The sequence below is a fragment of the Sapajus apella genome, unplaced genomic scaffold, assembly GCF_009761245.1.
Source record: "Sapajus apella isolate SASKATOON/1434 unplaced genomic scaffold, GSC_monkey_1.0 scaffold3, whole genome shotgun sequence".
Lineage (NCBI taxonomy): Eukaryota > Metazoa > Chordata > Mammalia > Primates > Cebidae > Sapajus > Sapajus apella.
The window spans coordinates 7,301,719-7,329,318 of NW_022436943.1; the positions used below are offsets into that span (position 1 = coordinate 7,301,719).

The following is a 27,600-nucleotide window of genomic DNA, read 5'->3' on the forward strand; positions in this document are numbered from 1 at the left end:
TCACTGGAGCCTTTTCCACACGGATGAAACAAAGAGCTTCTCTCCCTGGTGAGTTTTTACCTGGCTTCTCAGGGATGAATGATTGCTGAAGACTTTCCTGCAGACAGGGCATTCGTAGGGCATTACCCTAGTATGGATCCTCCTGTCCATGTTCAGGTTGGAGCCGACGCTGAAGGCTTTTGCACAGTGATTGTATTCCTATGGTTTCTCCCTTGTGTGGCTTCACAAGTACATCTTCAGCATTGACTGGTTCCTGAAAGCTGTGCACACTGCCTACACTCCACGCGTTTCTTTACAAGTGAATGCCCACGTGCCTCCTCTGGAATAAACAATCACTGAAGACATTGCTGCAGGCGGTACATTCGTTATGTCTCTCTTGCATGGGTATTTTCCTGTGTGTGCTGAGGTTTGAGCATGCAGCCGAAGGCTTTCCCACAGAGATCACACCTGTATGCTTTCTCTCCAGTGTGAGAGTTCATGTGAGTCTTAAGGATGGACTGGTTTCAGAGGGTTTTCCTACACTGCTGACATTCCACAGGTTTCTTGATAATGTGACTCTCATGTGTTTCTTCTGGGACACGAGATCGCCAAAGGATTTCCCATATTCTTTGCATTTGTAGGTCTTCTTCACCATGTGGTTCTTCTTGTGCAAATTAAAGTTCAACTTCCAGCGGAAAGCTTTGCCCCACTGTGTGCATTCGTAGGGCTTCTCCCCTGTACGATTCCTCACGTGTCCTTTGAGGTGGGAGGGGTGCTGGGAAGCTTTCCCACAGTTGTGACACTTGTAGGGCCTCTCTTTGGTGTGCGTTCTTTTGTGTGCAATGAGGTGGCAGCTCCAGTCGTATGCCTTCCCACACTGATCACACTTGTAAGACCTCTTGCCAGTGTGAACTCTCGTGGATTTTCAGGGCCGAGAGGGTCTAGAATGCATTCCCGCATTGACTGCAGTCAGAGGGCTTCTCTTGAGGTGAGTTCTTGCATGGCTCCTAAAGGCTGAAGGGCCGTTGAAGGCTTTCCCGCAGTTGCTGCATTTGTAAGTCTTCTCCCTGGTGTGTACTCTCCTAAACCATTCATGAGAAATCCACCCACATATTCCAACCACCTCCCACCAGGCCCCACCTCCAACACTGGGAATTACATTTCCATGTGAGAGTTGCATGGGGGTATACATGCAGACTATATCAGAGGGTCTCAAAGCAATGGTGGCCCTGAATACAAATGCAAAAGATTTCAGTATCTAAGTGACCCTGGCAGGTTGTGGAGCAGGGAGTCTAGAACAGCTGTAGGATCTATGAACTCAAAGATGTTCTGTCCCATTTCTATGTGATACATGAAGAAAAACCAGGATGATCAGAATGCAGTCACCATAAATGAGTTAGGATAGATAAGTTAATTTTTCACAGCTGTTAAGGCTGCTTAATTTCTCTTTTAATTTTCTCTGCAGCATGGCAAAAGCAGTTCTATCTTTCTATTTCTACAAATCTTACTCTATTCTTATTGGGATCTGTTTTTCCTCTCCTCAGGGCCAGGACTGGGATGAGGTAGCCCAGGCTGCTTGGTAAGCGTGTGCATTTAAGAAGGCACTTCTGGTGTCCAACAAACACAGGGCGGGCTCAGAGTGAGTGGCTGTTCCCTGGCTCTGCACTCACAAACCTCACCCTCGCCCAGCCCTGCTCTTCAGTTTTAGAAGATCTGCCTCCTCCAACAAGTTTGTGGTCCAAAACAAATGTTGCTCAAAACTGTTCCATTATGAGCTGTCTTGTGACCATAATTCTCCCAATATTTGATTTTATCCCTATATTCAGCTAAATTACAATGTCCCAGGATATTCAGAATTCACAGATGTAAATATTTACAGAGAAAATAATTCTTTTGTTACTTTTACTGACTGGTATTTCTGCCCTTGCCAGGACTATTTTTACCACTGTTATTTACATAAATATAGGCCCAGCATGGTGGCTCATGCCTGTAATCCCAGCAGTTTGGGAGGCTGAAGCAGGGAGATCATTTGAGGTCAGGAGTTCAAGACCAGCTGGCCAACTTGGTAAAACCCTGTCTTTACTAAAAACAAAAAAAAAATTAGCTAAGCGTGATGGCGCGTGCCAGTAGTCCTAGCTACTTGGGAGGCAGAGGTGGGAGGATCACTTGAATCTGAGAGATGGAGGTTGCAGTGTGCTGAGATTATGCCACTGTACTTCCAGCCTGGGTGAAAGAATGAGACCCTGTCTCAAAACCCCCGATATATATATATAAAATATAAAAATATAGAAATCAATACATAAAAAGTATGCTTTCTACAGGACAATTACAAATGCTAAAATAAAAGCAAAATGGAAACCCATAACAAAAGTCCTAATAGCTTTTAGATTACATACAACCAAAAAGAAAAAAAAGAATTTGTTTCTTAAATACAATCTGCTGCATAAACATCCCCTGGAGCACTTTAAGTAATTATGATACCCAGATCATACCACAATTCAATTAAGTGAGACTCTTTGGGGTGGGCTGATGAATCAGCACTTAAACTCCACATGAAATATTTCTGAAGGCTGAAGTTTAAAAGCTAGTTATAGCAATAAATGCAATGGAAGCAGAAAAAGAGTTGAGGAACATAAATATAGCTAAGGACCATGGGGGTGCAGGGGGGCAGAAGATAAAGAACTGAACCATTTCTAACTGGAGTTAGGATGAGAGACAGAGAAGGATCACAGGCAATTACTGCAAAATGTAGTGGCTGTAGATTTTTCATTTCATAAGGAAAATATAAACAGATTGAAGAGATAAAAAGAAATCTTAGGCACAATGAACCAGAGAATACCAATAGTAAAAAGAATATCTTAGCAGCAGTCAGAGGAAAAAAGACAGATCACCTTTTAAGCAGTAGTTCTCAAACTCTGAGTTACATCAGAGTCACCTGGAGGTCTTGTTAAAATACGCTGTAAATATCTCTCTATTAAGAAACAAACGAAACCCAGGCTTGTTTCTAACAAGTTCTCAGGTGATGCTGATGCTGCTGGTCAGGAGACCACACCTCAAGAACAACTGCTTTAAAGAAACAAACGTTAGACTGACAGCTGACTTCTCATTAGCAACTGTGGAAGACAGAAGGTAGTGGAACAATTTCTGAAACAAAATATAAAATCTTATAACCACCAAAAATGTCCATGAGAAACAGAAAAAAACCAGTATCTTTGGGCTTGCAACCCGCAGAAAAGAGACAGCATTTAAGATGTGTTTCAGGGACAAAGAAGTAATCCTTTGATTACTTAACCAAAGCAAAGATGTAAGAATTACATCAGAGTGGAAGAATCAAGTAAAGCACTGGAAGTGGCAAATGTGTAAGAATAATGAAACAAGAAATGACAGCATGCAACAACAATAAAAATTTCTTCTGAAATTTAAAAAAGACAGAACTAAATATGTGCAACTATGACATATCAATAAAAAAGAATGAAAATGCATGATAAAAAAACCATGTAAATCAGGAGAGTAACATATATCCAAATCTAGATTTAATGAAAAAACATGGCTAAGAGTTGTTTAGGGGAACCACTGAAATAATAGAGTAAATAAATTTAAAATGTACAGAAAATAAAAAAGAATGACAAAAATATGCAAAAGAAGCTAGAGAAAAAATAGAAGAAAAATGTAACATTCAATTAATCCAGAATAAATGCTTTAACTAAAATATTAATATTCACTGAATAGATTAATCCAATTTTGTGCTATGTACAGGAGACATTTAAAATAGGCAAGTAAAAAGAAAAGAAAGCTGCTTTGAATGTTAGTATCAGACAGAATAGATTAAGGCAAAAAGTCTCATAGAGAAAAAATTAAGTATTACATAATAAAAAGAGTTATAAATCAAGAAAGAGGTGTGTGTGTGTGTGTGTGTGTGTGTGTGTGTGTGTGTGTAAAACATAGCCTCAAAAAAAATAAAATAAAAAGGGACAGAACTCTAGGGAGAAATGATGAAGCCACCACCAGAGCTCTCACAAATACAGTTCAAGCAGGCAATTAAATAACTACACGCAGATTGAACATGATGAAACAGCATTTCCTCACTGTGAAATCCAGCCACGCATGGGAACATGTTTGTCTCAGACAATGCTTAATCACAGAGCAATGAAGTTAGCAAACAATGACCAAAAGATAACCAGAAAAAAAGTCATAGAAATAAAAATTAAAAAAATTCTAAATTTGCATGCCAAAGAAGCCATATTTGATATTTTAGAATTAAAATAAATAAAGTATGATACTGCAATTCTTTGCAAAAGTAATTTTTTTCTTTGTTAGTTTTACTGAAAGATAAGGAAACTTTTTACAGCCAGGGGGCAGCAAATGATTGCTTTTCAACTATGTAAAGGGCAAAAGAAAATTGTAGAGGTAGCTTTTCTGTTTAATTACAATTAACAAGCACCCAAATAAGACAATGGAAATCTTCCTTGGTTTTTTCTTTATTCTTTTAGAATAAAATTACTTTCATAAAAGTAAAACTTAAAAGTCAGAGGAAAAAAGACAGGTTACTTCTTAGGCAATATTTCTCAAACTTTAAGTTACATCAGAGTCACCTGGAGGTCTTGTTAAAACACACTGTAAATATCTCTCTATTAAGAAACAAACCAAGCCCAGGTTTGTTAGTTCTAACAAGTTCCCAGGTGATGCTGCTGCTGCTGGTCAGGAGACCACACCCTAAGAACAACTGCTTTAAAGAAACAAATGTCAGATGGACAGCTGACTGTTTTATTTTATTGCTTTAAAATATTAAATTTACAAAAATAATTTGTGCTATCATCTTGATCTGAATCTTAATATAAATGTCAGTATCACTAATATTTTTTCACTTTGATTTTATATTAACATGCCAAGTCTTGGATATTCTTTAAAAATATTTTAATTGCCTTTATCACAACTAGAGAATGTACTAAAATGGGTATGTATTTATGCTGATATATTTTTAATTAACAATGCAGTTTAAAATTCATGGCCTGGTACTATGGTTCATGTCTCTAATGGCAGCCCTTTGGGAGGCCAAGGCGAGAGGATCCCTTGAGACCAGGAGTGCATTTTTTCTTTTGAGACGGAATCTCGCACTGTCACCCAGGCTGTAGTGCAGTGGCCCGATCTTGGCTCACTGCAGTCTCCGCCTCCTGGGTTCAAGCAATTCTCCTGCTTCAGCCTCCTGAGTAGCTGGAACCACAGATGTGCGCCACCACGCCCTGCTAATTTTTTTGTATTTTTAGTAGAGATGGGGTTTCACCATGTTGGCCCAGATGGTCTTGATCTCCTGACCTCGCGATCCGCCCACCTCAGCCTCCCAAAGTGCTGGGATTACAGGTGTGAGCAACCGCGCCTGGAGGGCAGGAGTTTGAGACTCAGTTTGGGCAACATAGCAAGACCCTGTCTCTACAAAAATAAAAATTAGTTGGACATGGTGGCACACGCCTGTAGTCCCAGCTATGCAAGAGGCAGAGGCAGGAGGATCATTTGAGCCCAGAAGTTTGAGGTTGCAGTGAACTATGGTCTTACCACTGCACTCTAGCCTGTGACAGAGCGAGACTTTGTCTCTTGAAAAAAAAAAAATCATATATTGTCTGAGCGTGGTGATTCATGCCTGTAATCTCAGCACTTTGGGGAGGCTGAAGTGGGAGGATCACTTGAGCCCAGGAGTTCGAAACCAGCCGGGGCAACACAGCGAGCTCCCTGTCTCTCTATATATAAAAATTGATGTATGTAAAAATATTTTTCAAATATTAAAGAAGTATAAAAAGTGACCACCAACTTAAGTATTAACTTAGGTTTTCTAAGCTGTAAAAAAATATGTTTGCCACATACTATAAATAAAGATTTAGGGGGTACCTTTAGAGCATTTTAAAAGATAATACATAGAATAGTATTATCTCTGTTTAGTCTTTAGAGAACTTAAAATAGCAATAAATAGCAACTTATTAAGTTTTTTTACAATTTGAAATTATTTTTTGTGGGTACATAGTAGGTGTACATATTTATGGGGTACATGAGATATTTTGATATGGGCATGCAATGCATGATAATCACATCAGGGTAAGTAGGGCATCCGTCTTCTCAAGCATTCATTCTTTTTTTGTGTTACAAACAATCCAATTATACTTTTAGTCACTTAAAAATGTACAATAAATTATTGTTGACTGTAGTCATCCTGTTGTGCTATCAATTACTAGATTTTATCACTAGTTCTTAGATAACCTTATGGGAAAACTGAGGCTTAAATCTAATTTCCTTAAATCAAATGGAAGAATTGGAACTGAGACACAAGATCCCTAGCATTAGAATGGATTTGAATTTTAAAGCTGAGGAAATCCATTGTTCTCTATTAACCACTGTGCAGACACTAATCCAAAGTGAGGAGGGTAGGCATTGCTCTGGAAGAAGCGTAGGGGTGCCTGAGCCCAGCCAGTCAGTGCTGCAGGAAGGGTGGAGGGGGGCCTTAGATGAATTTTACCCTCCAGGCTGCTGGGTGATGGGAGATGTCCAACTCCTGCCAAAGCTCTTTTTCGGGCTGGGTTATTGACGGCACGGGCATAACTGAGAGCCTCAGGCAAGGAGGGCCCGCCTGCTACTCTCTAAAAGAACTTATTCCAAAATATCTCCTTTCCTAGAGCCACCACCCGGGGTCCATTTCTCTTATTTAGAATAACTCTCATACTAGCTGTTTTTCATTATTTTAAAATAGTAGCTACTACTCTTTAAAAATAAGAAATGTGCAAAACACCAGAAAGGACATCGAGAGAACCCCACTTGTGACTATCCCAGACAAACCATTTGCCTTGCGAAAAGAAAAGAAAAAAGTAAAGATGCCCGAAGGAAAATGCATTATCCTACCATTCATCATTAACACTTTAGGAGGCTTATTTTCTTGGGCCAGCTTCTTCAGATTAGGGAAAAAGAGTTAGCTTTTCTTCCAGGACTCATCCTCCCCTTCTTGGCTTGTAAATCCCTTGCTCTAGGGGCCTGCGTCTCTCTTCTCCTATGCTTCCACAGCCCGGTAGGGGGCGTTGTTGTAGTTCTGCGTTGTCATTACTGTCGCACTGGGTTGCAGTTGCCTGTTTACTTGTCTTGGCCCCCACCTTGTTGAAGCCAATAATTATTTCTTGTTCATAATTAAATTCCCCAGACCCTAGCAAATGCTTGGCACAGATGACTGAAGGAAAAGGAACCCACGAGCGTGAGGAGGAAGAGAGATTTTTTTTTTTTTTTTTTTTGCCAAGGGAGGGAAGGTATAGATTCTGGACGTAAGAAAGCATTATTGTGGTAAAGTCAGAGGTCTATAGTTGGTATGGAGGGACATATGAAAGGAGGCATACATTTCCTGATACTGTTCAATAGTTGTCTTTGGCCAAAGGGAGAGAAAATAATTACCTGGACTCTTGGGTTCCAAATTAAGAACTAGATTCCATTTTCTCGGCACCCTCTCACCCTCCACTAATAGGACTTTATTTTTTTATTTTTTGTGAGACAGGATCTTACTCTGCCACCCAGGCTGGAGTGCAGTGGCTCCGTCTTGGCTCACTGCAACCTCCACCTCCCAGGATCAAGCGGTTCTTGGGCCTCAGCCTCCTGAATAGTGGAAATTGCAGGCATGCACCACCACACCCAGCTAATTTTTGTATTTTTATTCTTGCCATGTTGGCCAGGCTGCTCTCGAACTCCTGGCCTCAAGTGATCCTCCTGCCTTGGCCTCCCAAGGTACTGGGATTACAGGTGTAAGCCATCGCCCTCGGCGGGGACTTTATATTTGACAAAGAACGTTCCACCTCTTTTTCTCAATTAACAAATGTAAGAAGAAGCCCTACTCATAACACATTTGAGGTACCAAGGAAAGTTCCATGCATGAGGAAATAGCACATATTTAATATATGGCCACACATTTTGTATGTAATATAAATATTACATAACATTTATATTACAGGTAATATTTGTACATTTATATATCTGCATAATATTTAAAGTTTATATGTGTTTCCCTTTTTTGATTCTGACCCTAGCTGGCCTCTGGGTGCCACTTCATTGACCCACGTGCTTTATAAAGGCTCTTTTCAAACTTAAGTTCCTATGGAGTGTTGAAAAAAATATTAATTTTATTTTTTAACTTTTTTGAGACAGAGTCTCGCTCTGTTGCAGGTGTGATCATATTTCACTGCAGCCTCAGTCTCCTGGGCTCAAGTGTCCTCCCACCTCAGCCGCCTAAGGCTCTGGGACTACAGTTGTGGGCCAACACGCCTGGCTAATTTTTAATTTTTTTGTAGAGATGGGGTCTTGCTATGTTGCCCAGGCTGGTCTTGATCTCCTTGGCTCAAGCAACCCTCTTGCCTCAGTCTCCCAAAGTGTTGGGATTACAGGTGTGAACCACTGCGCCCAGCCCCTCTATGGAGTGTTTTTAACTCCCACTCCCACCTCGCCCTACCAGCTAAGCCTTCTCAACAATGTGATTGCTTTCTTTTCTGAACTACTCTGGAGTCATGTTTGCATCTTTCTTTTAACTCTTAAAAGGTCTGGCCAGGCGCGGTGGCTCACGCCAGTAATCCCAGCACTTTGAGAAGCCAAGGCGGGCGGATCACGAGGTCAGGAGATCAAGACCATCCTGGCCAACATGGTGAAACCCTGTGTCTACTAAAAATACAAAAATTAGCCAGGGATGGTGGCAGGAGCCTGTAGTCCCAGCTGCTCGAGGGGCTGAGACCAGAGGATTGCTTGCGCTCAGGAGTTTGAGGCTGCAGTGAGTCCTGATTGCTCTACTGCACTCTAGCCTGGGTGACAAAGCGAGATCCTGTCTGAAAAATAAAAAAAGGTCACCTTTTCAGTGGCTAAAATCACCCTGTGCCACAACATTATGTAGCTCCTTTTTCTGCTTTCTTACTAGTTTTTCCTTAGCACATCATACATCTAGCTTTCTGTATTTTAAAAATTCATCTAGTTAATTTCCTGTCTAGATTGCAAGTTCCATGAGGACAGAGGTTTTTGTCTATTTTGTTCACAACTGTATCCCTAGTGCTTAGCATACAGTAGGAGGCCTATAAATATTTAACAAATAAAGGAATAAATAGATCACAGCACTGAATAAATACAGTAGAAATGAATCAGAGTATACAGGCATTGGATCTGAGCCTAGAACTAATGTCAAGGGAAATGAATGATTCCTTCCAACATGTGTAGAAAGGCACTGGCTAAATTAATTCACATTTACCTAGACCAGACCAGTTAAGTTTATGAAAAGCCAACTAATTGTCTCACTGGTGTTTGCAATCTTTTTAAAATAAAGAGTGAGTGTATAAAGATTTCCAACCTATTTCTGCAGACCAAAGGGTCTTTGTCTCCTGGATTGCCAGAGAAATGATTATGTTTCAAAGACATCTGTTCAGCTCATCATTTTTGTTTCCTCCTGTGGTTTATACAATTGAGCCCATTGGTATGTATTTGTTTACATAATGTGGCATATGGTATTGGTCAGTTCTGGACATAGAAGTGTCCTGAAGATTTGCGGTAGCACTAGGTCTGACAATGTGGTTTTTGTCATTGAAAAATTAGATTTCTTTTCTGGTAAACAACTGAGAACTAAGCCTGTTGACAGGAATTTTGAATGAAGGTATTTAGACTTCTCATTCTATTGCAAAAGAGTGAGTTGCAAGAAGTTCTAGTGAGCTTATGTTAAAGAAGCAGTTCTTTCATTGATTGAAGGTAAACTTGGATCTGGACAGATGTGGCTAACTTGATAGGCCAGGATGACACTGGGAAAATCCTGAGAGTTTTAGTCAAATTTGTAAAAAAAAAAAAAATTAATGTCACCTTTTATTCATCTGAATGCAAATATTTTCCATAAAGCCTTGCCCTTGAAAAATTTTGCAATTTTATTTTTGAGTAAAGAAAAAAAATACAAGAAATAGGAATAGTCTTAGGAACATTATATAGTTTTGCTTCTAGCATAAGAAGACTTTATCTCATTAAACTCTGATTTATTTAGTCGATTTCATTCAGTTTAAATTAGAATTCTTCGTTTTGTCAAATAAAAAACGAATCCAGGCTTAGTAAAGAGATGGTTTATTCAAAAGTATTATTGCAAGGAGGGAACAGACTATTGCAGTAGGGAGAGGGATTTTCCTGCCTCATCCTCCTGAGTAGCTGCGATTATAGGCAACTGCCACCAGCCCTGGCTAATTTTTGTATTTTTAGTAGAGACAAGGTTTCACCCTATTGGTCAGGCTGGTCTTGAATTCCTGGCCTCAGGTAATCCGCCTGCCTCAGCCTCTCGAAGTGCTGAGATTACAGGTGTGAGCCACCACACCCAGCCCTAAAAAGGGTGTTTTTAAATAAGAGGAGAGAATGAGGCAAGGAAGAGCTGGTGTGAGGAAGTGGGTTGAAAACAGTGTATAGGACAGTGGAACAGGGAGCATTTTATCCTGATCCAGCCTATTTTCTAGTAGGGGTGAGACGCTGGCGGAGGGTGGGCTGAAGGATCAGGGACCTCGAGGAAGGATTAGGAACAATCATTTTGTTCCTATTGATCAGTAGGGACAAGAAGTTCATTTATTGTAAGCTAATCATTTATGAACCAAAAAAGATACTTTAAAGTGTCTGATCTTGTCATAGGTGAAAAAAGGGTGTCCACAAGTCTTACCTATGCCCCCTAGAAAGTGTGGTTCTTTGCAGGAAACCATTTTATGGAACACAAAAGGGTGGGCCATTAATCATTTAACCTTTGAAGGCTTCGAGGAGGACAGGGCTCAGGTAAAATTCAACACTGTTAGCTTCTAAACCTCGAATGAATTCGAATAATATTCTGGCCTTGTTAGCTCTTGTTTACAAAAGGACCACAATGAATTTTGACATTAAAAATTTCCTCTCCAGGGTGCTTCTGGAAAAAAAGGGGAATAAAGTATTTCTTTCTTTCTTTCTTTTTTCTTATACTTTAAGTTATGTGGTACATGTGCAGAATGTACAGATTTGTTACATAGGTATACACATGCCATGGTGGTTTGCTGCACCCAACAACCCGTCAGCTACATTAGGTATTTCTCCTAATACTATTCCTCCCCTAGCCGCCCACCCCCTGATACCTCTCCCCTAGCCTCACCCTCCCTCCACTGACAGGCCTTGGTGTATGATATTCCCCTCCCTGTGTCCATGTGTTCTCATTGTTCAACTCCCACTTAAGAGTGAGAACGTGTGGTGTTTGATTTTCTGTTCCTGTGTTAGTTTGCTGAGAATGATGGTTTCCAGCTTCATTCATGTCCCTGCAGAGGACATGAACTCCTTTCTTATGGCTGTGTATTATTCCATGGTGTATATGTGCCACATTTTCTTTATCTGGTCTATCATTGATGAGCATTTGGGTTTGTTCCAAGTCTTTGCTATTTTGAATAGTGTCACAGTAAACATACATGGGCATGTGTCTTTATAGTAGAATGATTTATAATCTTTTGGGTATACACCCAGTAATGGGATTGCTGGGTCAAATGGTATTTCTGGTTCTAGATCCTTGAGAAATCACCACTGTCTTCCACAATGGTTGAACAAATTTACAATAAAAATGTGTTAAAAAAGGAAAAAAAGGTTTGCTTAGAGTTTTATACTTGCAGATAAAGTATATATTAAGGGATACATTAGGTCTTTAGAACACTCGTTAATTAAAATTAATATTTAGAAACTTTACCATAAAGCCAAGCACCCAGCCCATCCTAAGCTACTTGCTTTTAAAAAATAATGAAGACTATTTCCTGATCATCTAGCAAATTTCACTCCACAATGAGTGACAGTGTTATGACAGAAAGTTGCATAAAGATAGAAGGAATTAAAGATAAAAAGCTAGGTGTTTCCTTTAGCTGTGTGTGTTGAAAAAAGACTATAAAAATTTAAAATGTAGATTTATTTTATTCTTTTCAGAAATATATCGTATTAGATACACTGACTTAGAGATAACTTCCATTTTATTTTCTTTCTAAGCTACGTATTCACATTAAATTCTGATTTCCCTCAAAATAGCTCAAAGAAAATGAGGAAGGTGTGTATGAAGAAAATGTATAATTCTATTGAGCTTCTGAAATTCCAAACATATGCAAAACAAATAGAAACAGAGTGGGCAGGAAAACTTTTGAGGACTCTTTTGTAGGGATGGCCACCTTACAGGGACATGTATTCTCACTGGGCCCAGTCGGCGAGGAAATCTGGTATCCAGACTGGGTTTTGTCACTCACCAGCAGGTGAGCGACCTAATTTTTTTAAGCTTGTTTCTTTATCTGTTAAACACAGAGTAGATGTCCTACAAGGACGGGTCTAGCTGTAGATGTTCACTGTGTTATCTTAAAGCTAGAAATTCCTTGATTTATGAAGCAATTTTAAAAACCTCAGATCATCAATGGTTTTCAGTTCAAAAAGATTTGCAGGAGATACAGTTAGGGAGGAGAGTGGGAAAGGAGAGAACAGAGAGATATAAAGTAAATGGCACAGGGAGAGATTTTCTCTGAAAAGACCTAAGTGCTCAGACAAAAAAATAATACTCCTGGTGACACTCTCCTGAGCACCCTGCCTTCCTCCTTGCTTGGTACCTTTGCAGGTTCACTGCTTATGCTAAGTAACTCTTCCTTCTTCTGTTTTTATTTTCTTCCTTCTCTTCGGTCTGCAGAGTACTCTCACCAGCCAGGCTCACTCTGCTTTGCATCTTAGCTGCACCTGTGACAACGCACCGCCTTTTCCCAGTGCCCCGCGCATACAGTGTAGGAAATGCCTTCCACTGCTATTTCCATTTCCAGACAGTAGATGTTGCTGGTTTACCATCAAAAAGTCTTCCTGGCTGTCCATTTATAAGTGTTCTGAAGTCTCATATAACAAATCTGTTGTTGAACTACCTGAGAGTTACATGTGCTAGATTTTTAGTTGTTTGTAATCACATCTTCTAAGCAGTAACTTCACAAATTTATGTAAAGTTTGCAAATAGTTCTTCTACATTTTGGGTATTTCTGAGGAAGAGTTATTTTCTGATTCTGATGCCAAGTGGTAGCGAAAAGTAGCTCTCTGCCTTAGAGATTTTCATTAAATCATCCCAACCCCCGTGAGTTGCCTTTTGGAGTTGTTTTTCTTTTTTAAAATCTGTATAATTAACAATATCTTCCAGCTAAAATTTTGCAATTCTGGTTCCAATAATAGTTTTTGAAGAAACTTCAAATTGTATCACCCATTTGATTTTTATGTCTTTGTATATTTCCCTTTTGTTTTAAGCCAGAAGACATGCTTTAGTCTTAAAGGATGCAGTTGAGAATCAGTTTTCTGGAAACAGTTTGCCATTTTCTTTCTAATGTTATGCCAAGAAGCTAAAGAGAGGGTTATAGAGCAGATATATATATTTGCAGAGTAGACAAACAAAATGATGTACCACCATCAGAAATATCTGCCTAACTTCTGTCAAAATTCCAAAGATGACTTCATGAGAAGTGTTTTAAGCATTTTCGTGAAAAACAAAATTGTGAAGAAAATTTGTCATTAATAAACTTGTAATTTTTGTAACTCTAGTAACTGATGATTCTAATATATAATTTTATTTGTTTTACTAAATGCAGGTTTAAGTATAAGTTAAATCTACTGTAGTAGATTTTTTTCTTAAATATAAAAGTATTATATTTATATAAATATGAATCTGTGCATTTAAAATACAAGTTCTCTTTTGGGGAATGTTATTTGACCAAATGATATTTATAACCCCAAACTTAAATGCATAAAATTAGAATAAAGAGGGTTTAACTTCCATGAAAAGTTTTAAAAAATTTATTGTTTTTCACAAAACCTCAAATAATATTGGTTTTTCTTAAAAATGTCTAATTAAAAAAATCAATCAATCAGCTCCTGATGCCGTTGTTTAAGAGGGTAAACTAACTCTATTTTAGTAGCTAAGTTGAATTTTTGATGATTTCAGTTATTAGCATTAAAAACACTTAAAATGGTCCCATATGTTCTCAAATCTAGTAATTCTGAATAGATTATAATCTAAAAATGATCTCTGACATCTCTTCCAACAGCAGAGAGGCTATTCCTATTTTCCTCTTAGTTTCCGGTTATCTGACTGCCTGGGCACCGAACACAGTGACTCCCTGACTTATGATGGAATCGTGTAGCTGTCAATTCTAGATTTATTGCTTAGTTTGGGAATGAGCCGTTTCAGTAGCGCATGCCCTGCAGATCCTTCAGAACTAGCAAAAACTTCATCTGAGGCAAAATATTAGTCCACACCTCACAAGTCTGCAATTCTAGGTTAATGCAGGTTATTTTTTCTGAATAAAGTTAAAAATCCAAAATGACAATACAAATTTTTTAACTTCATCCTAACTCTGTGATATTGCTGTCTGGCAACAGCCACAGCCAAACCCATGATTTAGATTTCAAACTTAGTAAGTGAGAAATCGTCTTCAAGAGCCAGAATACACAAAGCAGCAGTTGCAACAATATCCTTCTACAACATAAGTTAGAAAGAACATCAAAAACACATTGCTAGTATTATTAATTTTCTAGAGGAAAAACACATGAAGCAAATCTGCTTGTAGAACCAATACAGTTGCATGCCTTGAAAAGTGCTTTAACTAGCAATAATACACAGCTATTGAATTATATGTTCAAGACATTGGAATTCTTGTTAATTTATACTTTAACTGTTTCATAACTCAACTTGAAGAAACCAAATATCTTTAAAAGCGGAAGTTCTGAGGATTCAGAATATTTTCTGGAGCCAGACTCAGTGTCTCATATCTAAGAATGAGAGAAGGAAGGGTAAGGGTGCCGGCATTGCATTATTTCCTCTTCTTCCCTTCCCCTTCTCAGAACCAGTCACTATTGTATAGAACAGTTTTGCTCAGAAGTTCTGTTTTTAATTTCAATATTGGAGACATTAACCAATCTTTCTCTCTTCCAAACGACAGTATTTTTAATAAAATGTATTTCTGTGTCTTCAATCAGGTTCAAAAATCAGTGGCCATTTGAAATCTTTCCTCTCCTTTGTTCTCCCTGTAAACCTTCACTACATTCTTTCTCTAAAATGTTTCCTCTTTGGGATCATTAAAATAAATATCACTCTCTCCCTCTCACCTTGGATTTTGATAGCTCAGGTTCAACTTAGTCTATCTACAACATTGCTTTTTAACTTTTCCCTCATCTTTTCTAGAACTTATAGTTTAGACCCTATTGCTGATAAGAGCAAATACTGACTTTGCTGGGAGACTTTTTTACAGGATCTCACTCTGTTGCACAGGCTGGAGTGTGGCATGATCATAGCTCACTGCAGCCTCAATCTCCCAAGCTTAAGTGATCCTCCTACCTTGACCTCCCACGTAGCTGGGACTACAGGCCTGCACAACCATGCCGGCTAATTTCTTGTGTTTTTTGTAGAGATGGGATCTTGCCATGTTGTTTGAAGTTGTCTCAAACTTTTGGGCTCAAGTAATCTGCTCGCTTCAGCCTCCCAAAATGCTGGGATTACAGGTGTGAGTGAGTCACTGCACCTGGCCTTGCTGGTATACTTTTAAGACCCTAACATGACTGGCATGTCATGTCTTAGTCTTCCTTCCACAATGTTAAGGCTGCTCCTGACACAGTGCCTCCTCGCTGCCTTACACCTCCTTCCGTGATTATTCCACCTCTTGGCCTTAGTTTACGCCATCTCTGCTCAAGTTATCTTTTTGCCTATTCAGATTCAGTGTGTTCTTCATACCAGTCACAGTGCAAGTCCCAATGCTGCATTTTTCCCCCAAGAGTGCCCAACTAGCCCTTTTCCTGTTGGAAGTTCTTTGCTGGCATCACTAATGGACATTCCGTGGCTTTCCTTGCATTCTTCCTATGGCCTCCCATGACCGCTCTTACATCTCCAAGAATATTTCAGATTTACAAAGGCTGAGACTATTGATAATCTTTCAAGTTGCCCACCGTGTTTTTGTTGTGGTTGTTAATGGTATTTGTTTTCTCCCTCAGGATTCCAAGTACTGTTCCCTGAAGCACTCTTCACACAGGAGAAGGTGGTGGCTGTTCATTTGCAGGTTCCTTCCTTTTGAGGAAAGAAAGAGGACTGGTGTGTGATTGGAAACATAGCTTCGCTCTGCTCATAGCTTGGCTCAATTTCCTGCCAATCTCCCCACACATTTAATGTCCTAAGAACACTTCACTGCTGTATGCTTCTCTGCACACATTGTAACTTTTCATGCTTCTCTTCATATTCCTGCAGTGGTTGTCCTTCCATCTTTCTTTCCGTAGGTAATTTTGATTATTTTTTTCAAGACAATCCAAGTGTCATTTTTTTCAGAAAGGCTTTCCTTGACCATAGGTTAGGTGAAGACCCCTCTTCTGTACTCCCACGAGACCCCTTGCTCACGTCTATCCCATCACTCCTCTCATCATTTTGAATTAATTTGGGTGTGTGTCCCCTCAATGGTATGCAAATTCCTTGGTGGCAGGGAGCATGTTTTAATCATTTTTGCATTCCCAGTGTCTGGTAGGCAGTAGGTACTTTATAAACGTTTGCTGCCCTGTTGTGTACTCTATTGAATAACTGACTACATTTCTTGGTTCATGGATCATTTTCGGGTTTTATTTTTTTTTTTGGTGCCCTTCCTCTGGATGTTTGTTCATCTCAGTTTTGTCACCCTAATTTGCAACCAGTGTTTTCTAGAATCTAATGGGTATAAAAAATTTTAAAATGGTATTTATGGGAGTAAATTAAGCTGATCTTAGGATGAAAAATGGTAGGTAACGTTCTGTGTAGTATTTCTTAAAAGAACTGTAATAGCCCTGGGTCAAAAATGCCTGCAGATAGTTTTAGTGTCAACCTGATGGTAACTCTTCATAGGCTTACATTTATTTGTTGATTAGACATTTTCTAACCTGAAAGTTAGATAATTGATAATGATTGTTATTATGATAGTTATCATTTCATCACATATCAGGCACTTACTCTAGGCCAGCCTCTGTACAAGGCACCTCACATTTAGTATATTTAAACATTCTATCAACAAATGAAGAAAAAATTATTAGTCTCATTTTACATCCAGAGAGACTGGATTTTACATCCAGGAGACATTTTACATCTTGGGTCTCAGAAAGATTAAGTTGCCCAAAATTACACAGCAACGGGCTGCATAGCCAGGATTCAAATCCAGTGACATTGAGCCCTAAAGCCCACATCTTGTCCACTGAGGCTCAGTGGCTCCTGGAACGGCAATTTTTGGAAGAATGAGACAGAAAGTAATTATGAGTAAGGAGGTGGAGAGTGAGCAAGTCACAGTCAGGCACCCCTTGAAGAGGACAAGTCTTGAAGTAATAGGTCATGAGCAAGGTTGGCGTGGAGTGGGTGTCCCTGGGGAGAAGAAGGGGCCTCCTTCAGCTGTGAAGAGGACCCTGGAGGGAGCTGCAGGATCGCTAAAGACAGCGCTCCCAGGTTCCGGTGTTGCAGGCTACTGGTTCTGACAGGAAATATCCTGATGCTTATTACTCAGCACATGAACCAGGAAAACTATGCATTGATGAATCCTTCCCCTGCCCCTAATTCCACTTGTATTCCACCAGGGAGCAATGAAAAAGATGGAAAAGAAAGAATTTAAAGCACAAGAAGAAAAAGTATGTACAAATTGGCAAGGATATAAAAATAAAGATATAAAGGGTTAAGAAATAATCATAACAGAGTTGGGACTGGCCACCAGATACTTCTTTTTTCTTTTTGAGATGGAATCTTGCTCTGCTGCCAGGCTGGAGTGCAGTGGCGTGATCTTGGCTCACTGCAACCTCTACCTCCCGGGTTCAAGAGATTCTCCTGCCTCAGCTTCCCATGTTGCTGGGATTACAGGCAAGTGCCACCACGCCTGTCTAATTTTTGTATTTTTAGTAAAGATGGAATTTCACCATGTTGGCCATATGGTCTCCATCTCTTGACCTTGTGATTCACCTGCCTCAGCCTCCCAAAGTGCTGGGATTACAGGCGTGAGCCACCCCGCCTGGCCCACCAGATACTTTTCTATGCAAACATCAGGTCCTCTTGAAGAAATTGTTCCTCTCCAAAATATTTTGGGGGCTAAGTTATATACAACACAAATTATTTTTCAAGAAAATCTGTTTGGTTTCATCTTAGCTTCAGTATGTAAAAGACCTCAATCATCATTCTATTTTATACTTCATGATTTTTTCAGATTCCATTTTCTCAACATTTGATCAGATTATTGAAACAGAAATGAAAAACCATGGATTTCCTCCAAATGGCCTGAGCATTGCTTCATAATTTGGTGAAGGAAGGCTCTATAGTTTTGTTATAAAATCTGGGTGTGGGCTTTCAATTTTAAAACGAACGTTATCTGCGCAAGTTGTAAACTAGAATGTTTACAATAAATCTTTTTCTTCTTTCTTTTTTCTCCTGAGCTAAGTCTTTCTGGTAGGTGAATTTCTGCCCAATGTGAATGATGGCAGACTTGAATTAACAATCTTTTTGAAATTGAAAAAATAGTAAGTGTGTTGATAAATTGTGTGTGAGGAGAAACCTTGACATTGCATGGTGAATTACAATTTAAAATGACTTAATTTTCATAATATGTGTATATATTCTTATGAGACTCAATCACATGCCCTTGTCTCTAAATACATGTCTATGTAAAATAGCACATTTAAAAATAGTTTATTTTTAAATGAGACAAAATTTAAAAATTTGACTCAGAGGAAAATTGAACAATGGTGAAAATGAATTTCCTTTGACCTGGGATAAATGAAAAAATGATTTCAACCAAAAATAACATTTCTCCCTGCAGAGCAGGAAGGTAATATATGGAGATACCTTTGCAGCATCCAGACATGTGATTTCAGGATGCTGCCAGATGTTACATGTGTTCCAGGAGACCTCACAGAATTGGGTAAGAGTATGTTGCCTAAGCCACACACAAGGAGGGACCACGGGGCAATAAGGAAAGATTGCTGCATAAATCAAGCCTGCCGAAGTGCTGTAGGTGGAGGCTCGGGAGCCCTCCGGAAGCTTGTGTTAGTTTGCCCCATCAAATAGGAGGCAAGGCTACTCAGGGTGGGCAGAACCAGATCCAAAGCTCACTCCCAATTCCTTTCGATGTCCTCTTCCCTGAGGATGTCGGAGGAAAGGACACGCAAGGAAATCATTCAGATTATGCAGAATTCAGTTCAATTTTAAATTTCAGGCCCTAATGATGTCACTGAGTAGTTAGGCCTGCCTGTTATATATGTCATTCTTTTTATTTTAGTTATTTATTATTTTTTTAGAGACAGGGTTTCACTGTTGCCCAGGCTAAAGTGCAGTGGCGCTGTCATAGCTCGCTGCAGCCTCAAACTCCTGGCATTTTCTCATTTTCTCAACATTTGATCAAGTTACTGAAACAGAAATGGAAACACATGGATTTCTTCCAAATGGCCTGAGCATTGCTTTACAATTTGGCCAGCCTGTGGAGGTGAAGGAAGGCTCTAAAGTTTTGAGCAATGTCCCTACCTTAGCCTCCTAAGTAGCAAGGACTATAGGCATACACCATCATGCCCAGCTAATTTAAAAGTTTTTTTTTTTTGAATTGACAGGGCCTCAGTATGTTGCCCAGGCTAGTCCCCCACTCCCAGCCTCAAGCGCTTCTTCCACCCCTACCTCTTAAAGTGCTGGGATTACAGGTGTGAGCTACCCCACTCAGCCTATGTCCTCCTTTTTGGCATTCATTACAAATGGGCTGGTTTGTTCATTCATTTCTTCATTTCTTCCTTCATTCAGCTGTCAAATGTTAATTGCATTATAATTTTGCTAGGAGCTAAGGATTAAAAAAGGTCCAGCCCATGAGGGGCTTGTAAATAGGAGTTAGTATCCCTGGTTTCAAATATGCATGGTGGTCAGGGATAGCCTCTTTGAGGAAGGGACATACAGGCTCCACCAGAATATGGGGAGAAGCCAGCCATGTAGAGAAGGAGGAAGAGAACATTCCAGGCAAATGGACTACCAGGGGCAAAAGCCTTGAGCTCTGAAATCTTTGAGGTACAAAGGCTTTTGATACATTCAAGGCACAGAGAATGACTTTCTTACATAGTTGAAGCTTTTTCAAGTAAGGGAGAGTGACACAAACCGGGAGGATGAATAAGTGTTTGCAGATCACACAGGGTCTTTTCTTTCTTTCTTTCTTTTTTTTTTTTTTTTGATGCAGAGTCTCACTCTGTCACCCAGGCTGGAGTGTCGTGGTTCTATCTTGGCTCACTGCAACCTCTGCCTCCTAAGTTCAAGCAATTCTCCTGCCTCAGCCTCCCAAGTAGCTGGGATTACAGGTGACCACCATGATGCCTGGCTTTTTTTTTTGTATTTTTAGTAGAGATGAGGTTTTACCATGTTGGCCAGTCTGGTCTCCAACTCCTGACCTCAAGTGATGTGCCCACCTCAGCCTCCCAAGGTGCTGGGGTTATAGGCATGAGTGACTGCACCTGGCCAGTCTTTTTCATTTTTAGAGACAGGGTTTTGTTCTTTTACCCAGGCTGGAGTGCAATGGCATAATCGTAGCTCACAGCAGCTTCAAACTCCTGGGCTCAAGCAATCCTCCCACTTCAGCCTCCTGAGGAACTGGGATTATGGGTGTTTGCCACCACCCCTGGCTAATTAAAAACATTATTTTTGGAGAGATGGGGTCTTGCTGTGTTGCCCAGGCTGGTCTTGAACTCCTGGCCTTAACCATCCTCCCACATCAGCCCCACCAAAAGTGCTGAGATTATAGACATAAGCCGCTGTGCCCAGGACTGTAGGGTCTTTCAAGGTGAGGCAAGGAGTTTGGAGTTTCTTTGAAATGAATTCGGAGGTGGTTCAAGGAGCTTAGGTAGGATGAGAAATATAAGCTAACTTATGTTTTAAAAGAATATGGGGCTACTGTGTGAAGAATGGATGGAGGCAGCAAGAGAAGAGGCAAGGAGGGCAGTAAGGAGGCTCCTGTAGTGGTCTGCATGAAAGGACAGTGGCTTGTGTTGGGCGTGACAGGACGGAGTGGGGAGGGGGCTGGCTGTGCCCATAGAATCGGCAGGGCTGAGTGTGGGAGTGGCTCTCTGCTTGTCCTTACGGTTCACCACTGCGGAGCCCTTTGTTCTGGGAATACATTTTGAAAATCATTAATTCAAAGCGTGCAAAACGAGGTTGACTGCAAGTTTTAGATACACAACAATAATTTGGCTGAACTGATCACATTACCTGGTGGTTAGATCTACAGTTCTAAAGCTAAAATTCTAGTTTGTCATATTCAAAAGTTACAAGACAGTTTTTGATGATGGCAGTGCATTTTCTGAGGTACATAAAAACTGTTTACCGCATGTTTTATTTAAAGTGTTGTGTGGAGGAAATAATTTCTAAATCCTTACTTTCGGCCTCATGATTGACATCTCAGGATTGAAAGTCAAGATCGAGGGAGCAGCATAAACAAGGGGAAAGGCCATCAGGAGGAAAAAAGAGCGGAGATTGTTGGAGTCTATGATTTAATGGCACAAAGAGAAATAAAACCCAATCATGTTGCTGTGCTTGATCCCAATTTTTTTTTTCTAATGCTGCTCCTTCTTCCAATGAATGGTATTCGAAAGGTTAAAGCAACGGCTTTGTGTTTTTTAGGCCTTAGGCAGGGTGTGCTCCTGTGTTTAATTTTGCTGCAGTAACACATGCCCTGATGGAGCACAGGCTTGATTATTGTAATTCTCTTTTAGTAGGACTTCCAGCAGGGCTTTTCTGTCACTTGCTGCTCATGCAGAATGCAGCAGCACATCTGCTGGCTGATTTGAGAATGGGCAATCACATTACCCCATCCTGTATAATTTGATATGTGTGGGTCACTGAGGATTCAGGCAATGTTTCTTTGTTTCTTTTCCCCTCTCTCCCTTTAAAAAAAAGATGAAAATTACATTTCCTTTGTATCCACGCCTCTCTATTTCCACAATCATTTATCTTTTCTTAGGGAGAATTGTGTGACATTTTACCTACTCCCAAGTCATGTCATTTAAGGCTAAAGATATCTATGCTGTTTGTAACATGAATGACAAGGAAAAAAAAGAATATATGACAAGATTATAAGGCATTGTTTTAATATATTTTATTTCTACTTAATAAAAGAGGCTTATATGTCTGGAAGGATGAAAATATTCTGTTCTATTCTATTCTACTCTATTCTACTCCTATTCTATTCTATTCCATTCCATTCTATTCTTTCTAATTCCACCCCACTCCACTCCACTCCATTCCACTCCATTCCATTCTATTTCATTCTTCTGCTCACCAATTTTTAAGCCTGGCAATGGCCTGCTTGCAGAAGAGGGGCAGCCATTTCTAACGTTGCAGCTTTGCCTGGAGTTGGTAATATGGCTTTTGACCCACATGGTTAGTGAATGCTAAAAACGCTTTGGGTGCAGAAACAGAGGAGTCAGGAATCATCACCCTGCAAACCCCCCTGGACCATCGGTAGTTTCTGTTTATTTTCCCATGAGCATCCTAGTTTAAGATTGTTCAGAATGGTGGGAAATTGGATTTGAAGAAAGATCAGCAATTTGTGTGCACCACTCTGGGTTTCTATCCCATGGGGAAATGCATGACAAGGCATACAGGTAGGGGACTCACATCTTGCCTTCAAAGGAGGCATTGGATGTCTGATTCCCTTCTCTGATGTTCTCTTTCTGATGTTAAGTGCATCTCTTAACATCTGATGTTAAGAGATATTAAGGGCATGGGGGAACAGGAAGAGGCTGGAAAGGGTGGTAGGGAGCTCAAATAAAGTATTCCACCCACCTCTGGTACCCTAGGAGACAGAGATCGGCTGATCCTACAGAGAGTATCTAAATGGCTCTATTCATAGCTAACCATTTCTCGGTTATAACCAATCTTTCTCAATGGTCTTCTACAACATTTGCTGCATTTATTTTTTAAAATTTTTAGACACTAGGTCAATGCTAGTGTAACCTTTCAAAAGACAAGGACAAACTTGAGGAAGAAGAGATGATGTGCAAACTGTAATTGCCATTATTAGATGCTGGTGTAATTTACTCAAGGTGATGACTGAGGTGTCTCCAGGACGACATGGTTGGAGGCTGGAGTGAAAATCCTAGCTTTGAGTCACTATGCTAGTTCTCATTAGTGTCTCTGTAGGCAGGTGACTTTATGTGTCAGCTCCTCACTTTCTTCATGTGTAAAATGTGGATAAGTGTATCATCTTTAAAGTGTTGCTATGAAGATTAAATGAGATAAGGGTCGTGTAGCTCCTACCAGCACCTTTTTCTGCTTCCTTCAAGGTGAATCTTGAGTTCCGTCTATGTTGGAGAGCACTTCCTGACTGATCATGTTCGCAGTGTGGTGCATGTTTACTTTATGTTGCTATGCACTACTAGTTAAGTATGTATCTTATGTTCCTAACTAGTCCAGGTGGTTTCTAATGTGTTTGAGAACACAGCCCATGCCTTATATTTTGTGTGTGTGTGTGTGGGGGGGGTAGGCTATTGATTCTAGTATGGTGAGTTGTATATGAGCCACGCTTAACAGAGATTTGTCCACTGATAGCTGGGTGACTTGCTGACTTTCTAAATTCAGTAGCATCTCTAGTAATATTCTTGGGCATCGCTATATAAATCACTGTGTCATGTCTACAGATATTCTCCAGAGGATTTGGTGCTTCTCTTTGAGACAGGAACCAACCTATATACTTGGAGAATTTACCTGTTTCAAGACAGTATAGCAGAGGACAGGAAGCCATGAAGAAGAATTTCCCTGGAAGATTTTTCTTAAACACACCACTCTCTTTGGTAGTCTAGGTTCTAACTGTAGTCTAAGGATGATGACAATGATGATGGCTAGCACTTACAGTCCTAATTACATGCCAGCACTGGGCCAGCGTTGTCTCCTATGTCCTCACAATGACTCATGAGCTAGGAATAACTATCATCTTTTTTTTTTTCTTCAAGAGGCAAAATCTTGCTCTTTCACCCAGGCTGGAGTATAGTGGCATGATCATAGTTCACTGTAATCTTGAAATCCTGGGCTCAAGCAATCCTCCCATCTTGGCCTTCTGAAAAGCTGGGACTACAGACATGTACTACCGTGCCAGGATAATTTTTTTTTTAACAGATAAGGAAACTGAAGTTCAGAGATACTAAGCTATTGTCAAGGTCACAAGTAACTTACTCAAGGTCACAGAACTGGTAGATCTTAGTAGGTATGAAATGTGAAGGATGACTCCAATACCTTGCTTTCGATTGTGCCTATAGTATAGAGAAAACTGGAATGTGTGTATACACGCACATGTGCACCATACATACATATACATATATATGTTTTTTGGGTACTGGTATTTGTGATAAACTAGATGGAAAGAAACTCCTCATTAATTTTGATTGGTATATTTAATTCTATCTATAGAACAACTTTTAACTCAGCGCTTTAGTTTTTTTCTGTTGTCTGGGTTTGACTTTTCTGTTTTGGGACATATTTTTGTCTTGGGAAAATAACTTTATTTCAGCAGGTTCCTACTTCTCTTTCTCCCTTCTTTCCTTCCTTCTAAAGAAGAGTAAAAGTAGACACACACTAAGACATTCTTTCTTAATTGGGATAGAGGCCAGATTAGTGATTATGTGGTCATAGTAAATGAATCGAGTTGTGCGAGAAAGTTGTGAAAAAGTTCACTTTAAAACTATTTGTATTTTTTTGGTTTTGTTTGTAGAAAGTGATATATTTACAGAGAGAAAAAGGAGAAGGAGAGAGTAAGAAACAGCTAATTCTCACACTGAGTGAGAGAATCCAGAAAGAAGGAATCCAGGAGAGGAAAGCAGCTTCCACACTGAGTGGAAGGGAATAGAGAGAGATGGAGTTTAGGAGGGAGAGACAGGCTTCCAGGAGAGAGTGTGGAAGGGGACTTCAAAGGGGAAATCCAGGATAAAGATGGTTTCCAGGAAGGGAGTATTTGTGGAAGGGGACCCATACGTGGAGTCCAAAGGGGTGTGGAAGAAGGGGACTTTTAATCTGGGAGGAACTCCCACCTTCTCTAAGACCCCTGGCCAATGAAAGGAGTTCCTTAGAATTTTCACCGGAGTGATATAGTTTCTTCCGGAGCCCATGAAGTTTAAATATAAACTGTTATATCTCCCGGATGAAGCTGGATGGGAGGGGGAGAAAATATGGCTCTGGGAAGTTCTTGCCCTTAAAACTATGCCCCCCTGTGGACCTGGAAAGAGAACACATTCCCTCATTCCCCCCACTCTGAACTGGAAAGCCCAACTTCTGTTGGAACACAGGCGTGGATTCTCTTTACTTCCTGCTGAAATGGGACATAGAAGGGGCCCTGCAGTTGAAGTTTCCTCCAGAGGGGAGTCTTTCAGGGGTGCAGGTTGATCCTGAGGTCCGTGATAGAGCACACGAGCCAAGGACATCCGGGGTTCCAGCGGCAGGATTATTTGCGACCTTATGGTTCTATTAGAAACAAATGTGATGAGGCGGTTAAAGATGAAAGGCCCAGAGGCCAACAATTATAGAATGGTTATAAATGAGCCTAGAGGAGAATAGAGCCAGGACAGTCAGTTGCTAAACAAGCTTCACAATACTGTTTCTGGAAGATTTTTAGTCCTGTGTTTGATTGATTCCTGAGTTCTATGTTCAAAACAACACTTAACTGGTTTATAAAACAGCAGCATTTTTTCCTAGAAAGAGTCGGGTTCCCTTCTCACTATGAAAAGGATAATTGGAGTTTGAGAGATAGCAAAGTTGAGGGTTATAGATAGTCCTATTAATGCCAGGATATAAATTAGACTTACGAGTGGTTATTTCCCTGAGGATCTTATGGAAAAGCAGATGTAGATCTTCTAAAGGCTCACAGGTGAATGAAGGGTCATCTCCTGGAACTTCAGGCTGAGAAGTGGAGGGTCTACAACTTTCCTCAAGAGATATCTGAGGCTTCAGCCAAGTGTGATGAAATCCATGAGTTAATTCCCACCACCTTAACTGCTGTTGGGGTAGACAGAATAACTGAAAATGGTCCTTCCCAAGATGGGCCTAGAGAGGGAGAGTCTGAGGGGAGAGAATTAACAAGCACCAACTCTCTAGGACAGGAGAGAAATACTGAGAAGGCCATGCAGTGTCCAGGAGAAGATGAACTTCCTGGACCTCTATGGTCAGCTTTACCCGGGGCTCTGTGACGGTGATGGCTCATGCTGGCACTTGCTCCAGGCACCCTCAGTCCTGCCATTGGGTCATCTGGTCAGACACCTCAGGCCCTGGGAACCTTCACCTCCTGGGACAATGTGCTTTCCAGTGATTACCTTGGCACAGCAGGTATGGTCCATTCCTCTGTAGACAATTTCTAACAAACTGTCCCTTCAGATAGCACTGGTAGCAAGTTCTGCCACTGGTGGCTAACCCAAGCCTTTCCCTCATTTGAGCCCTCGTGGTCTGCTTGCCTGAAAGCCATGACAAAGGCTGGTCTGTTCCTTTCAGCCTGTTCCTTCTGGTCTCTATTATAAAACACTGAGGTTGCCTGGTTCAGTAATGATTCTAGACTCTGCTCTGGCCCCAAGGCCAGTTTCTGGAGCTTCCACTTGATGTCTGCTATTGACTGAGTAATAAACTTGTCCTTTAGTATTAACTGATTCTCAATGGAGTCTGGAGACAGGGAGGTGTACTTTCTTAAGGCCTCCTGCAATCGCTCAAGAAAAGCTGTTGGCTTTTCTTCCCTTCCCTTTGTGGGCTAGATTTTCCACTCGGCAGAGGGTAATTTGGCGCTTCTTCCTTGAAGATTGTGTGTCCCAGTTTTCTAGGATACAATTTAATGTTGACTTAAGCTTGGGGATATAAGCACCCATCCGAAATTGAACACATTCACAAGGAATGCCAGTATTCCCAGTTAAAGAAATTACAGCCACTTTGACCTAAGGCATCCCTTAGGTAAAACGAGTGCTGAAATGAAACGTCTTTTAGTCAGTACCCTGAAATTTTGTGTGCCCAAGATGCATGATCCATCTTATCAGAGGGCCTCTTATATACTGGATTTCAATCACGACCTACCAGTGTCATAGGACCACTCACTGTCTGCATGACCTCCAGTGACCACCGTAGAGGCATTAAGGGATTGTTGGGTTGAGGGGTTCATACCGACGAGTCCTTGAACCAGGCCAGTGAGGCTCAGGAGATGAATACCAATATTTCCCAGCAAAAGTCCAATTTACACAGGCCAATTTATAAAACTGTCCTGGAAGGATAAACTTCTAGGGAGGAGCCATTAGAGCATACAGTTCAAAGAAGACAGGCCGGGTATGGCTGAGGCTGGAACAACACCCTCAGGACCGAGGCCTCCTCTTCCTTAACCCATTTTCCACTGTAGGAAAATGCTCTTAAGGTTGTGAGACCTGCTATTGACTATTTGGGGTCTGGAACCGTTTAACTGTGATCTTCTAGATGGAAAAGTTCTGCCATAGAGAGAGAGCCAATCCTAAGCAAGACAAATTATACACCAAATCCAAAGTCCCATAGCCTTCAGCTTCTGAATTTCTCCAAAAGATTTCCCCAAATTCAAGACTGCTCCCCCAGGGAATCAAACTAGTAACCCAGCAGCTGCCATCCCTACACCT

At 40.5% G+C, this 27,600-nt stretch overlaps 1 pseudogene; it reads right to left on the reverse strand.

Annotated features, from left to right (window-relative positions):
* Window positions 1-27,122, reverse strand: LOC116529829 (annotated as a pseudogene).
* Window positions 27,123-27,600: the final 478 nt, after the last annotated feature.